We start from the raw sequence: 15,223 nt of genomic DNA, 5'->3' as shown, positions 1-15,223 counted from the left end.
AAACCCAGGAGCATGCAAGAGGCAAGAAGTGAAAGGGCACAAAGAGCGTATTGATTCTTAGGCTTGGGGAAGCTACAGAAGCGAATCAAAAGTCAGGAGAACAATCAAGATATTATTGGACTTGGAGCTGACGTTGGTCAACATCCTTCAGGTGATGGTTGAATATTTACAGCAATTTAAAACCAAAGAAGATGCATATGTATTTATTCTGAACTATGATTCTAAGACCCTTTGCTATGCTTTGATTGTGGCTTGTGCATCACTTCAGTAACTGTTCATCTACAATAGTGTTTTAGAAGAACCCAACCAAATCCAAGATCTCAAAATATCTCAAAATACTTGTTTAAACGAATGCGCTACATTTACAGTCATTGTCCTGCGCAGTACAAATTTCATGATCTGAGAAAGTTCAAATATCTTGACCCACATAATAACATAACCCAGTGAATAAAATTTGTCTGCTTGCACTATATTTTCACACTGTTCTTGTAATAAAATGCTACTGCATAACAATTCAAATCACACCTCCTCAGTTGTGGCACAATTACCGATGAACACTGTCAAATGGTGCCTATCATCAATCTCAGTCTTTGAGAGATATTTCCCCTGTTTAATCCCTCCCTCCCCTACCTTCTCTGTGACTTAAAACTAATCGGTGTTCTCTACCCCAGTAGAGACTGATGCCCCCCGCCCCCCACCTATCAGTCTGAAGAAGGGTCTCGACCCGAAACGTCGCCTATTCCTTCGCTCCATAGATGTTGCTTCACCCGCTGAGTTTCTCCAGCATTTGTCTAACCTTGAGGTTTGTTTTGTGCAAAGATTCATAATTTACAAATCAGCCGTTCTGTGGTACGATATATGTACACCAGTGCTGCGTCCTATTCACAGTTAAGATGCTGTTATTCCAGCTCAACTAATTTTGCATGTCGTGGCCATCGTGCCGAGTCTGAGGTAGATCTAACTTAAATTGCTACTTTTATCTGGAAGGCTTCAATCTAAATTGGTGGGTTAATGTCTTCGAGGACATTTTACGATTTTTAATAAGATAGCACACCTAGAGGCATTACAAAAGCACTGTGTCAATTATTCAATATACTTGCTGTCGACATGCTCTTTCGCTTGATGGGCACTCGAAATGTACAGCGCTGCTCTGCCAGCCCCACACCTCAGAGCGGGTTTGTGTCATCGCTTAGAAATGGAAGCGGTGTCTTGCTAACACATCGCCTGCAGTCAGTGCTCAACCGGTGAGTGTGTGCGAGTGTGAGTGTGTGCGCTCAGAGGCAGGTAGGCGGGTTGGGTGGGGGTGGGTAGACTGAGGCAGATGACTTTTTAATCATAAACGGACACCATGACGATACAAAGGAAACGGGCATCCACCAGGCAGTTCAATATTGGTGAAGGCCGCGTTTATTCCAAATAATCGTCAATGGCCACAAAACCATGTTCACCAGCAGTGTATGCGTTTGACTCGTCACACGGCGGTGCAACCCCGTCAGCATGTAACGGCAGCCAGTCCCCAATGCTGTCAGAAGTTACAGTACTGCATCTCTCGGCCTTCCTGTTACCTGGGAACTGTCCCGACTGAAATAAAGTCGAGACCAGGCTTCCTGCGTGTGGCAGTATTATGTAAACCAGACTTTAAAATATTCATTTTATAGAGACAATAAAGCCGACGTGGTGCCTCTCCTTCAGTAAAGCAGCCAAAGAGCGCTCGGACTTCCGCTTCCTCGATGTGAACGTGCCTCGGTGACCACTGTGGCAGTCGCTTGCGTTACTGCTACAACCACCAAGCCCCATCGCTCGCCTCACACGGCAGCACCTATTTCCATTGTGCACCACGCTCTCTTATTCTTCTTTACAAATGAATCAGTTAGCTAATAAAGATTTGAAGAAAAATATACCGAGCTCAACTCTAAACACATTTCCGCCCGATGATTTAACTTAATCGAGCGAATTCCGGAGAATGTATTTTCAAACACAGACCGACATTGAGACACAGAAGCATCAAAATGCAACACGTTTCCTGCATGGAATCCATGGTGGATATTAGTAATTTACTCCACCTGCCGCCGCCTCCCACCCCTCCTTTACCACATGGCTTAAATGGAAAACATTCGTCATTGCGTGAACTGAGTGAAGCTCACAGAAGCTCCTAATGCCCTGGGATTTGAAGGCAACGTGGAAATCCTTATTTATTATTCCCGAGTATTTGGAATCCATCCATGAATTCAGACGTTCCCTGCGGCTTGCTGTTCGATAGGTTTCCCCAGCTTCGAACCAATATAATCTGATTATATAAAATCTGTCATCGGTGATTCAGTTAAAGATCTTTCCAACCGACAGGCGTTGACCGCGTGACACGCTAGAATGAAAGAGGCTTTGCTGATATATTTTTTACTCCAGCCCACAAAACTCCTAGTTCCAGCAATGTATCAGCACGATGTTGACCGACACCAAATAAACTCGGCTGCCCACGGCGTTGCGCCAAGTTTAGTGAGCGTTGCGAGTGCACACAAAGGAAAGATAACATGTACATTTCACGCAGGCACAAAAAAATTATTCCTGATACATGATTCACATTCCACGCACAACCCCGACGCAACATTTCACCTCCCACCTGACAAACTTCAACACTGGCTTACCACACGCGTCATCTCCCACTCTGACATATTTACACACCACCACCCCCGGCCTTGACACAATCGCATTAGCTCCCTCCATTCACTCATTTTCTGTCTCGCCTTCCTTCACCTGTGTAATATATAAGCCCAATGCTGGGCTTCTCTTCCGCTGCTTCCACTGCTCTTCGCACCACTCACAACAACAGTGCGCGAATCTGCGAGCACAATATAGGTCAGCTCAACCCAGCAACAATTAAATAATGACCTGGTATCTAAAGAGCCCCCTCAAAGATCCCTACCTTTTCCAAGTATCCGATTAGGCAAAAACAAACAAAGAATAAAAAGACAGTTGACCCAAAGCTTGGTCAAAAAGGCATCTTTTAATGAGCAACTAAAGTTGGAGCAGGGTGGAAAGGTAGAGATTACAGACATATTGCACAACGTAGGGCCAAGATGGCCTCCCATACAGAATGAAAGGACACTCACCAATTGTGCAAACAAAGTAAATAAGGATGCAGAAGAAGCAATACTGAAGGAATCGAGGCTTGAGAGAATTGTTGCAGGGAAAGGAAATACAAGGAGAGGTGGATTTAATTAAATGGATGTGAACTTCAAATAAGATCAGTGGACTGGCATTGAAAAGTTCACAGATTAATTTGTCTTGGAAAGCTGAACCAGAAAGGGTGGAGGTTTAATGGAATTGAGATTAAAAAAGTATGAAATGATTGTAATCAGAAGAATTTCAAAAATAAAGATAAAATTCAAGATAAAAAAAGCATGGACAGACATTTTAAGGGAAATATATACACGTGGGAGATACTACATAGCGTCATAGAGTGATACAGTGTGGAATCAGGCCCTTCAGCCCAACTTGCCCACACTGGCCAACATGTCCCAGCAACACTAGTCCCACCTGCCTGCGTTTGGTCCATATCCCTCCAAACTTATTTTATCCATGTACCTGTCTGTTTCTGAAACGTTGGGATTGTCTCAGCATCAACTACCTCATCTGGCAGCTTGTTCCATACACCCACCACCCTTTGTGTGAAAAGGTTACCCCTCAGATTCCTATTAAATCTTTCCCCCTTCACCTTGACCCTATGGTCCTCGATTCCCCTACTCTGGGCAAGAGGTGCATCTACCCAATTTATTCCTCTCATTATTTTATACACCTCTATACGATCACCCCTCATCCTCCTGCGCTCCAAGGAATAGAGACCCAGCCTACTCAACCTTTCCCTATAGCTCAGACCCTCTAGTCCTAGCAATATCCTCATAAATCTTCTCTGAACCCTTTCAAGCTTGACAATATCGTTCCTATAACATAGTGCCCAGAACTGAACACAATGCTCCAAATGCAGTCTCACCAACTGGAACATGACCTCCCAACTTCTATACTCAATACTCTGACTGATGAAGGGCAATGTGCCAAAAGCCTTTTTGCCCACCTTATCTACCTGCGACTTGACCCTCAAGGGACCATACACCTGCACTCCTAGATCCCTTTGCTCTACAACACTCCACAGAGGCCCACCATTCACTGTGTAGGCCCTGCCCTTGTTAGACTTCCCAAAATGCAACACCTCACATTTCTCTGTATTAAATTCCATCGACCATTCCTCAGCCCACCTGGCCAATCGATCAAGATCTGCTGCAATCTTTCACAACCATCTTCACTATCTGCAAAACCACACACATTTGTATCATCAGCAAACTTGCTAATCTTGCCCTGTATGTTCTCATCCAAATTATTGATGTAGATGACAAACAGTAACGGGCCCAGCACCGAACCCTGAGGCACACCACTAGTCACAGGCCTCCAGTCCGATAAACAACCTTCACCATCACCCTCTGCTTCCTTCCATGAAGCCAAATTTGCCTACCATTCAGCTATCTCTCCTTGGATCCCATGTGATCTAACTCTCCAGAGCAGCCTACCATGCGGAACCTTGTCAAAAACAGGAAAGCAGACTATTATCTAAATGGTGGCTGACTAGGAAAAGGGGAGATGCTGCGAGACCTGGGTGTCATGGTACACCAGTCATTGAAAGTGGGCATGCAGGTGCAGCAGGCAGTGAAGAAAGCGAATGGTATGTTAGCTTTCATAGCAAAAGGATTTGAGTATAGGAGCAGGGAGGTTCTACTGCAGTTGTACAGGGTCTTGGTGAGACCACACCTGGAGTATTGTGTACAGTTTTGGTCTCCAAATCTGAGGAAGGACATTATTGCCATAGAGGGAGTGCAGAGAAGGTTCACCAGACTGATTCTTGGGATGTCAGGACTGTCTTATGAAGAAAGACTGGATAGACTTGGTTTATACTCTCTAGAATTTAGGAGATTGAGAGGGGATCTTATAGAAACTTACAAAATTCTTAAGGGGTTGGACAGGCTAGATGCAGGAAGATTGCTCCCGATGTTGGGGAAGTCCAGGACAAGGGGTCACAGCTTAAGGATAAGGGGGAAATCCTTTAAAACCGAGATGAGAAGAACTTTTTTCACAGAGAATGGGGAATCTCTGGAACTCTCTGCCACAGAGGGTAGTCGAGGCCAGTTCATTGGCTATATTTAAGAGGGAGTTAGATGTGGCCCTTGTGGCTAAGGGGATCAGAGGGTATGGAGAGAAGGCAGGTACGGGATACTGAGTTGCAGGCTCGAAGGGCCGAATAGCCTACTCCTGCACCTAATTTTTATGTTTCTATGTTTGTATAATGCATACAACTCTGCCCTCATCGACCTTTTTGGTCACGTCTTCAACAAACCCAATCAGATTTGTGAGATACGACCTCCTACGTACAAAACCATGCTGACTACCCCTAATCAGCCCTTTCCCATCCAAATGCCTGTATAACCTATCCCTCAGAATTCTCTCCAGTAACTTTCCAACTACAGATGTAAAGCTCACCAATCTATAGTTCCCTGCACCCCTTCTTGAATAGCGGCACAACATTTGCCACCCTCCAGTCTTCCGGCACCTCTCCTGTATTTAAGGATGACTCATAAATTTCAACCAGGGCTCCCGCAATTTTTCTTTCTAGTTTCCCACAATGTCCTCCGATATATCTGATCAATGGTAGTAAAGGATGGCCTTACCAATGAGTAAGACATGGAGCAGGGTGTGGGCATTGTGGCACTAAAAGCATGGTGTGGGAAGAAATTGATGGCCAGATAATGTTTGAGATGATGGCCCAAAGGTAATGTGAATTGTTTTTATATTTCAATTAACAACCTATAGTCAGTGGAGAGCTGGTGCTGAGGTACTGCTGGATTCCATCAGTGTGTGCATTGAATTTGACTGTGTTTAATGCCATTGAAGGGGGAGAGTAAACAGGCAGAGCTTATAGTCCATTTTGGTGTCAACAATATTGGTGTAAACAGATGAGGTCTTGCAGGCTGAGCTTGGAAAGCTATGAAAGATTAAAAATCAGGACGTCAAAAGATAGCAATCTCTGGATTTCTACCAGTGCCAATGACCTCAAAGTAGTAACCTCTGGATTACCCGTGCTAAATCCTACTGAGTAAAGAAATAGAAACACAGAGCAGATGAATTTATGGGCAGGGCAAGTCGAGTCAAGAGTGTTAAATTGTCATATGTACCAACAATGAAATCCTTACTTACAAGCAAAACAAGCCTGTAAATGCAGTATACATGGATATATAATTTTAAAAATCAATAAATTATTAACAATAATACTAGTGTACAAAAAACATTGCCCTTAGTCCAATCAAAGACAATCCATGGAAATTCTTAATTGAGATCAGTGCAGTGTAGTGTTCAAGAGCCTGATGGTGGTTGGGAAGAAGTTGTTGTTGGACCTGGTGGTCATGGTTTTCAGAATGCTATACCTTCATCACGATGGTTGGAGTGAAATGAGATTGTGCCCAGAGTGATGGGGGTCTTTGATGATATTGACCTCCTTTTTGAGGGAGTGCTTCTCATAGATCCTTACCATGGTGGGGAGGTCAGTACCTTTGATGAACCGGGCAGTGTCTACCAAGCTTTGTAATGACGATGTAGGTGGAAGGATTTTAGATTGCTGTAGAAATATGATCATTTCTGGAAGGAGGTTCGATCTCTACAAGTCAAATTGGTTGCACCTCTACAGGGATGTAGCCAATATATTCACAAGGAGTTTTGCTTGTCCTGTTATGAAGGGTTTAAACTAGGCTGGTGAGGGGTCGAGAAACAGGTTGGATTCAGGAGAAAATCTACAATAGAAATTGAAGGCATCTGTTAAGATGAAGTGGTATTTCGGAAAATAATTATGGCAATTGACTGATATAGGATGGAGCAGAGCATAAGACTGCACCAACAAAAAAATCAGAATATGGAAAAAGACATTCAAAGACTATTATTCAAAATGGATCCCTCACATTATGGTATACGAGCTGATAACTCAAATATAAAATAATCAGGATGATCTGATAACTATTACAAAGGTATGGTTGTAAGGTAACAAAGGCTGAGATTTAAATATTTGGGGGATATTTGCCATTTTGAAAGGATTGTTTAAAATAAATAATGAGGTACAGTGGCTCTAGTTAATAAATGATGAAATCAATCAATGGTAGTGAATGATGTTGGGACAGCTTAAAGCACGAGGAATCAATTTGGCTGAATGTAAGAAGGGGGTGACATCAATGGTGGGAGTAATATAAAGACCCTCTAAAAATAAAAAAATATCGCTCCATAAATAAATAACAGGGGATAGCAATAATGGCACTAGAATAATCAACATATACTGTAGATTGCAGAAATGAAATTGGCAAGAGTAGCCTTGGGAACAAACTCATAGTGTGTATTCAGGATAACTTTTCAGAGTAATTTCTTGTGAAACCAACTGGGGAACACATCATTTTAGATCTGGTATTGTGTAATAAGATGGGATTAATGAACAATCTCTTGGTAAAGAATCCCCCAGGAAACAGTGATCATTGTATGGTAGATCATTGTATACATTTTGAGGGTAAAATCTACGGTCTATGTTTAAATTAAGGCAATTACAATGGTGTAAAAGCAAAGTGGACTGGGAGAATAGATTACAAGGGTAGGATCCAGGTTTGCAATGGTAGACATTACAGCAAATAGATAATATGTCTAAACATGGATATAGTTCAGTGTCCAGGGCTAACTAAGTAACAATGGTATCAATTTAAAAGAGAAGGCAAACAATGTTCTGAAGATTCATGGTAGGCCAGAAACAAAATATATATAAAAAGTCATGAAAGAGCAAGAGAGCAAACTAGCAAATAATGTACAGATAGGTGATAAGGGCTTCTGCAGGTAAATAAAAAGGTTGATGGTAGTGGAGGTACTTATTGGTCCTTGGAGATTGAAACTGGAACTTATAAAAGGAAATCTGTAAGTGTCAGAGAATTCTTTTGGATATGGCTTCAAATAAATGGCAAAAACATCCCAATAATAATTCATATTCAATGGGAAGGAGCAATTCCAACTGATCACAGGAAAGAAAATGCCGGGCAAACTAGTGGGGCTAAATGCTAATAAGTCTCCATGAACCCGTGCTTTTTTCTCAGAGATCTTTGGTTTCCTCCCACACTCCAAAGACGTACAGGTTTGTAGATTAATTGGCATGGTATAAGTGTAAATTGTCCCTTGTGTGTGTGTAGGATAGTGTTAATGTATGGGGATCGCTGGTCGGTGCGGGCTCGGTGGGCCGAAGGGCTTATTTCTGCGCTGTATCTCTGAACTATACTAAACTAAACTCAGATAGGATGCATTCTAGAGTCTTAAAAGAGGTTGCTGTACTGATAATGAATGCATTAGTTGCAATATACCAACCTTAGATTCTAAAGACATATCGGGGATTTGGATACATCAAATGCAAGACGGAAAGAAGGGGAATTGAGGAGGAAAAGATTCAGATGCCTGTAAAGAATTTTTCCATAATTTAATTCTAAATTACCAATTTCTGATTGCTGCACGTTTCTGGGTTTCCCAGCTGTGTAAAAATCATCCAAGCATCAAGCCTTTCAAATCTCTCCAAGACTTGGTATGTTTTGTTAAAGGTCACCTCTACACTCAATAATGAAGACAAATCCACTCAATTTTTCCTCAAGAGCAATCACTTTAACCTAGTAATCAATCCAGTGAACTTTTCTTTCACTCCCACTTTTTTAGGCAAGGACAAAAAATCTGCATACATCACTCCAAGTATAGATCTCCAAAGGCCTTGACTGAATCAGTCTGAAGCAGGGTGCTGACGTGAAACATCACCTATCCCTGTTCTCCAGAGATGCTGTTGAATTACTCCAGCACTTTGTGTTTTTTTCTTTACTACAGTGCTAATTAATGGAATAACATTCAATTTTTGCACAATTACCTCTTATGCAGCACTTAAGTGAATACTCTTTGATATTCCAAATACATTATGCCCATTATCTTCCATTCATCTGTTACAATAGCTGCAACCACTGAATTAGTCAAATCTAATTTGAAAAACCTGCAGATATTGGAGATGCAAAATAAAAAGAGGAAGTACTAGAAATACTGTAGGTGGGACAGCATCTGTGAAGCGAGAAACAGAGTCACATCAATGTCCTTCTTCTACTTGAGTGGCATAGCGGTAGTGGTGCTGCCTTACAGCGCCAGAGACCCGGGTTCGAACCTGACATCGGGGGCTGTCCATATGGGGTTTGTACATTCTCCCAGTGACCGCGTGGGTTTTCTCCGGGTGTTCCGGTTTCCTCCCATACTCCAAAGACGTACAGGTATGTAGGTTCATTGGCTTCTGCAAATTGTACCCAATGTGAAGGATAATTTTAGTAGAAGGGGTGATCGCTGGTCGGTGTGGACTTGGTGAGTCGTAGGGCCGGTTTCCACGCTGTATCTCTACGTAAAGTCCAAAGTCTTCATCAGAACTTCTACCAATTCTGACCAAAGGTCATTGACATGAAAAGTTAACTATGTTTGCCTCTCCATAGATATGCCTGGCCCACTCAGTTCCGAGTCAACCTCACTCATAACCCTTCTCCACTTGGGCGGATTTTCTTGTTTGCCATCTTACTCAACTCATCCCATTTTGGGTTTTTTTTTAAATATTCTCAAAACCTCCTATAGGAATTTATATAATTTGTTCATTTTCCAGATGCACACTTAACTTAACATGAAACGTCATGTGAAGAGTCACACTTACACAATATTCTCTTAACACCCCTCCCACCAACCCAAATCATCATCAGAAATCGGAGGTGAAAGTAAGCGGGCACTGACAAATGGGAAGGACAAATGCGAAGTACCTGATGAAATTGGCCAGCGGACATTCCATTACATTGGCAGTGTCAACAATATCACATTACCGGAAGAAAAAAATAATGTACTTTCACCCTTGCTGGAATAAATGACAAAAGATTTACGCCCAATTCATTGCTACCTGACATCCTGAGTTTTTTTAGCACTTAATTTTCATCTCAAAATTCCAGAGTAGAGCTATGCTGCACAAAAACAGGCCTTTCAGCCCAACGTCCATGCCGACAAAGATGGGACTCTGGGCTAGTCCCATTTGCCTGCTTTAGCCTAAAACCTTGAAACCCTTCCTAATCATATTTCTGCCCAAATGGCTTTTTACAGTCATCGTTGTAACCGAAAGCTTCCTCTGGCAGCTCGTTCCAGATACCAGCTGCCCTCCGAATGAAAATGCCCCGAGGTCCCTCTTAAATCTCTCCCCACACACCTTCTCTGCAGTTTTGTTCCATTTCCAATTAAATTGTTACAATTTGATTCAATTGTTGAACTGTGTTGACACCCCCTCTCCGAAACCTATCCAGAAAAATAGGCAGCAGTATCGAGGACCTCCACAAAAAGTATCTAAAACGTCGAATATTTTTCGACTGCGATTTGGGACTTCAGTGAAAAGTCTGCATCAAGACCCCTGATAGATATGCCTATAAACACTCAGACAAATCTAAACGACACTAAACAACCCACACTACTCCATATACAATCGATCTCCGCAGCAGCAGTTCGCTACTCCTCGGCTAAGTCATCTTCCACCACACGCCGACACATCTTAACGCAAACCTCTTTCCCGTTAAAAACTTAACTTTGTTTACTGCGCAGATGCTGCACAATACAGCGTGCAACCAGGCAACACGACTTCATTCATTCTGGAAAACTGCCGAGTACGAACGTGCACCAGGGCGGCGAGAATCCCCACCGCTGCCAAGTTAACACTTAACATCCACAGTACTGCAAATGTTTGAAAGACGCTGTGAGAGACGGGCACACTTTCAAATCAACTCGATTTTACGTGGCACACAATTTCCAAACATAATGTTTTAAGCGCACTGCTATCACTCTAAATAACAGACCAATCCCGCATGATACACAAATGATTCTCATCGAGCTCCAGTACAGTCCTTCGTATGAAGAACGGGGGAGAGAGCGATAGAACGTCCATTTCTTTCACGCAAACCACAGCCTTGTTTACTGTAACTCAAACCGGGATAATTATTCACGAATCGAGTAAGTGACCTTAGCGACCAAGTGACCGCTGCATCACAAAACGCTGGATATAAGTGACCAACGAGTTTCACAAAAAACAACCGAACATGTTTGCATTGTTAAAGAAAAAAACGCGTATCGCTGTGTGGATCACCGCAAAACTGCGAGCTACAGATATCCGTTACGATGTTTTTTTAAAGCGGGAGATAGTTATCATGTTGGTTCTTAGTTTCAGTTCGCAGCGCGGCCAGACAGGAGTCCCTCTTGCGCTGGATAAAGATCTGTACTGCCACCCAACCTCCGTCATAAGTCCGACATGCTTCCTGCTGATTACAGAAGCAAGCTGTCTTTTATGACCCATGATAAATTTACAGACCACGCTTCATTTAAATACAGTGGAACATGCGGTTCCCATCAAGTCTGTTGCACTAACTCTAGTCAACAGTCGTTTGATGTACCGTATTCTTCATTAATTTCCCCAATTTTTATCTGAAACACTGCGAGGAAGCGTAATCACTGGAATGTTTGAACTTGTTCGTCCTTTGTACGGAATCAGAGCCCCTTTGTATGAGCCCCAACACCACAAAGCTGGCTTTAAATAGAGTATGTAAGTGGATTCACATTTTTGTTTGGAGTTTGTGTCTACATGCTTTTTCCCGTCACAAATAAATATCCCTTGTCGTCTGGTCCCTTCGGTGTAGAAAGTTTCATGCACACAAAACCGCATACGTGGGGTAGGTTTGCTCTACTCTAGTTTAACTAACATGTACTGACCCACGCGTAGCGCTTGGTAATGGAACAAAGTGCTTCTCCGCCGGAAGGCGGAACACACACAAGGCGACGCAATGTTTTTGTGTTTAAATGCTAATTAACACAACACACCATGTTATGGAATAAAGTATATTTCAAAGGTTGAAGTGAGCAAACTCAAGGAGCAAGTCAGGCCAATCAATCTACTTTTGATACGACGTTCACATTTTTAAGAAAGACAGTTGGCCCGAGTTGAAGATAGATCCTACGTATTCGACCAGCGCAGTGTTAAAAGAACTGATGTTAAACCCTGAACACGATGAAAAGAAACAAAGCTATTTTAAAAAAAGCAGCATAGTTGCGTGGTGTTGTGAAAGTGAACCACGCCAGTAGTTTAATTACATTGCAGTGTGTAGTGTGCACAAGTGAAAATGACTATGCTTATTAGCGACGTGTTTAGATTATCTGCTACAATTAAACATAGCGAGTCGCTGACACGTCTATTCGCTGCAATATGAACACGGGTAATTGCATCCCACAGGTGAATTAACTCCCTCGGCTACGTTTGCGGCTCACACAGTCACAATATATCACATTTCGGTTATAAAACAGGAATTTAAGGAGAGCGAGGATGAAACACAATTTAAAATGCAATGGTCACATTTATGCTTACCTTAATTTTTTTAATCAACGTGCGTGAGTGTAGGTCACGCGGTTTATGGTTTGCTCTGCAATGTGTAGCTGAATACAAGTGCGGGTTATTTACGTTTAGCGCACTCGGGGCTGGAGAGCCGGGTCACGCCTCAAGGGAGCTGCTGAAAGCACGTGACGTGTGCTCCAATTTCACCGCCTGACCCCCAACACAGCTGGCTGCACCTCATCGCAGCGGGAGTCCCTTCAAACTTCCCTCCTTTTTTTACATTTTAAAAGAGACAATACATCTAACTTTTAAAATAATAAATAGATGCGTCAATTTTCTTTTTCCAGGGCCCCTTCAAGGATCCTGGAAAAGATAACACCCTATTAAAAAAGGGTGTTTTAAAAATAACCACACACCCTTACGTAAATGATAAAGAAAAGCACGAAGAGAATAAATAAAACAGTGACATGTTGTTGGGTTATTCTACCTCTATGGGAAACTGTTATATTCTACTATTTCAAAACTCCCCGTCAGATCCTTTAAATCGCAGATCTGTTAAACGTTTAGAGCAGATGTCGTGCGAATCTTACAGGCTCCATAATTACCATGTAATTTGTGGGATGCTAGAAATACGTACAAAGGGCTCTGTGTGCTTTACACTCTTTTTCATTTAATTAACAAAAAAGATTCAAATACTATCCGAGCAAATTGAACCGCACTGTACAATAAAATGTATTGCGCAGACTGGGAGATGGTGGCTTGTAGAATTTGTTTCGATAAGGGATGGTGCAGCAACACCCTTACATTTACAATGTTCTTGCTTGGGAGTTGGTTTGTCTTATAAACAATCATTTGCCTGACAGTGGCTCATCTGAAACAACAAAATCGTATCGACACAATTTCGTCACAGTATTAAATATTGTTTGTTGCGAAAATGACATCTAACACCATGGTGTTGATAATGACACAAGAGAATGCAGGTGTTGGAATCCTGAGCAAAATGTCAAGTGCTGGAGTAACTCAGCGGGTCAGACAGCGTCAGTGGAGGGAATGAACAAACGATGTTTTGGTCACGGCTCTTCTTCAGACTAATTGTAGGGGGGTTGGGGGAGGGGGAGATAAGCTTGAGAAGGGAGATGGGACAAAGCCTAATAAGGAACAGGTGGATAGGGGGAACAGAGAAAAGAGAGAGACAATAGGGGGAACATTACTTGAAACTGTGGATTCAACGTTCATTCCATTGGGTTGTAGGCTACCCAAATGGAATATGAGGTACTGTTCTTCCAGTTTGCATGTGGCATCACTCTAGCAATGGAGGAGCTCAAGGACAGAAACATAGAAAATAGTTGCAGGAGTAGGCCATTCGGCCCTTCGAGCCTGCACCGCCATTCAATATGATCATGGCTGATCATCCAACTCAGTATCCTGTACCTGCCTTCTCTCTATACCCCCTGATCCCTTTAGCCACAAGGGCCACATCTAACTCCCTCTTAAATATAGCCAATGAACTGGCCTCAACTACATTCTGTGGCAGAGAATTCCAGAGATTCACCACTCTCTGTGTAAAAAATGTTTTTCTCATCTCAGTCCTAAAAGATTTCCCCTTTATCCTTAAACTGTGACCCCTTGTTCTGGACTTCCCCAACATCGGGAACAATCTTCCTGCATCTAGCCTGTCCAACCCCTTAAGAATTTTGTAAGTTTCTATAAGATCCCCCCTCAATCTTCTAAATTCTAGCGAGTACAAGCCAAGTCTATCCAGTCTTTCTTCATATGAAAGTCCTGACATCCCAGGAATCAGTCTGGTGAACCTTCTCTATACTCCCTCTATGGCAAGAATGTCCTTCCTCAGATTAGGAGACCAAAACTGTACGCAATACTCTAGGTGTGGTCTCACCAAGACCCTATACAACTGCAGTAGAACCTCCGTGCTCCTATAGATCAGTATAGGAATGGGATGGGGGATTAAAATGAATTAGCAACCAGGAGCTCAAGCAGGCTTTGGCGGACAGAGTGCAGGTGTTCAACGAAATAGTCGCCAAGACTACGTTTGCTTTGGTCAATGTAAATGAAGCCACATTGAGAGTACCAAATGCAGTAGGCAACACTGGAAAAGATGCGTGCAAACTTCTATCTCCCCTGGAGTTCTGGGGGTTCTTGGATGGAGTGGAAGTTTAGGGGGGAGGTGTTACATCTCCTGTGTTGTAGGGGCACGTGCATGGGAAGGTTGGGTGGGAAGGGATGAGCACACCAAGGATTATGAAGAGAGTGATCTCTATGGAAAGGGGAAGGGTAGATATGACTGGGGTATGATCACGTTGATAGTGGTGGAAAAGTTGGAGAATGATATATTGGATGAGGAGGCTGGTGGCAGTGCTTCCACACCTCAACAAAAAAATTCCTGAAATAGAATCCCAAATTACCTGGAATTTGATGGTATTTCCAGAAATTTTCAAAACTGCTTCATGCGTGCTATTTGTTGTTGGTTTTTTTTTTTTGCGGGCACACGTTAACAACACAATGAAGAACAAGGCAAAACAGATCTATGTAACTACACTGCATCTGCCTACTTCTCTTACTCACTTGTACAATGTTATGCAAGGCAGCTTTCATTGCCTCAAACAGCTTTCGTTGTCTTCGTTTTTTCAACCTGCTCTCATGTGTCATGTCTCATGCTCTGTCTCTCCCTCTCTCCCACCCATTTCCTAAAATTACCTGAAGACACCCAGAATTTCCTGAATTTCCGGTAAT

The 15,223-nt window shown here is 42.6% G+C and overlaps 1 protein-coding gene across 4 annotated transcripts in view; it reads right to left on the bottom strand.

Annotated features, from left to right (window-relative positions):
- The window catches only part of bcor (BCL6 corepressor), a 262,619-nt gene that overhangs the window by 176,135 nt on the left and 71,261 nt on the right, over positions 1-15,223 (bottom strand). The window contains exon 1 of one of the 4 annotated variants that reach the window (XM_033033097.1): positions 12,506-12,584. The exons of the other annotated variants lie outside the window; for them this stretch is intronic. The gene's annotated coding sequence lies outside the window, so the exon portion shown is untranslated. Of the gene's footprint in view, positions 1-12,505; positions 12,585-15,223 lie in introns of those variants that run through there. 4 annotated transcript variants of the gene reach the window in all.

Source organism: Amblyraja radiata, chromosome 14 (assembly GCF_010909765.2).
Source record: "Amblyraja radiata isolate CabotCenter1 chromosome 14, sAmbRad1.1.pri, whole genome shotgun sequence".
Lineage (NCBI taxonomy): Eukaryota > Metazoa > Chordata > Chondrichthyes > Rajiformes > Rajidae > Amblyraja > Amblyraja radiata.
This window is presented reverse-complemented; position numbering and strand designations above follow the sequence as displayed.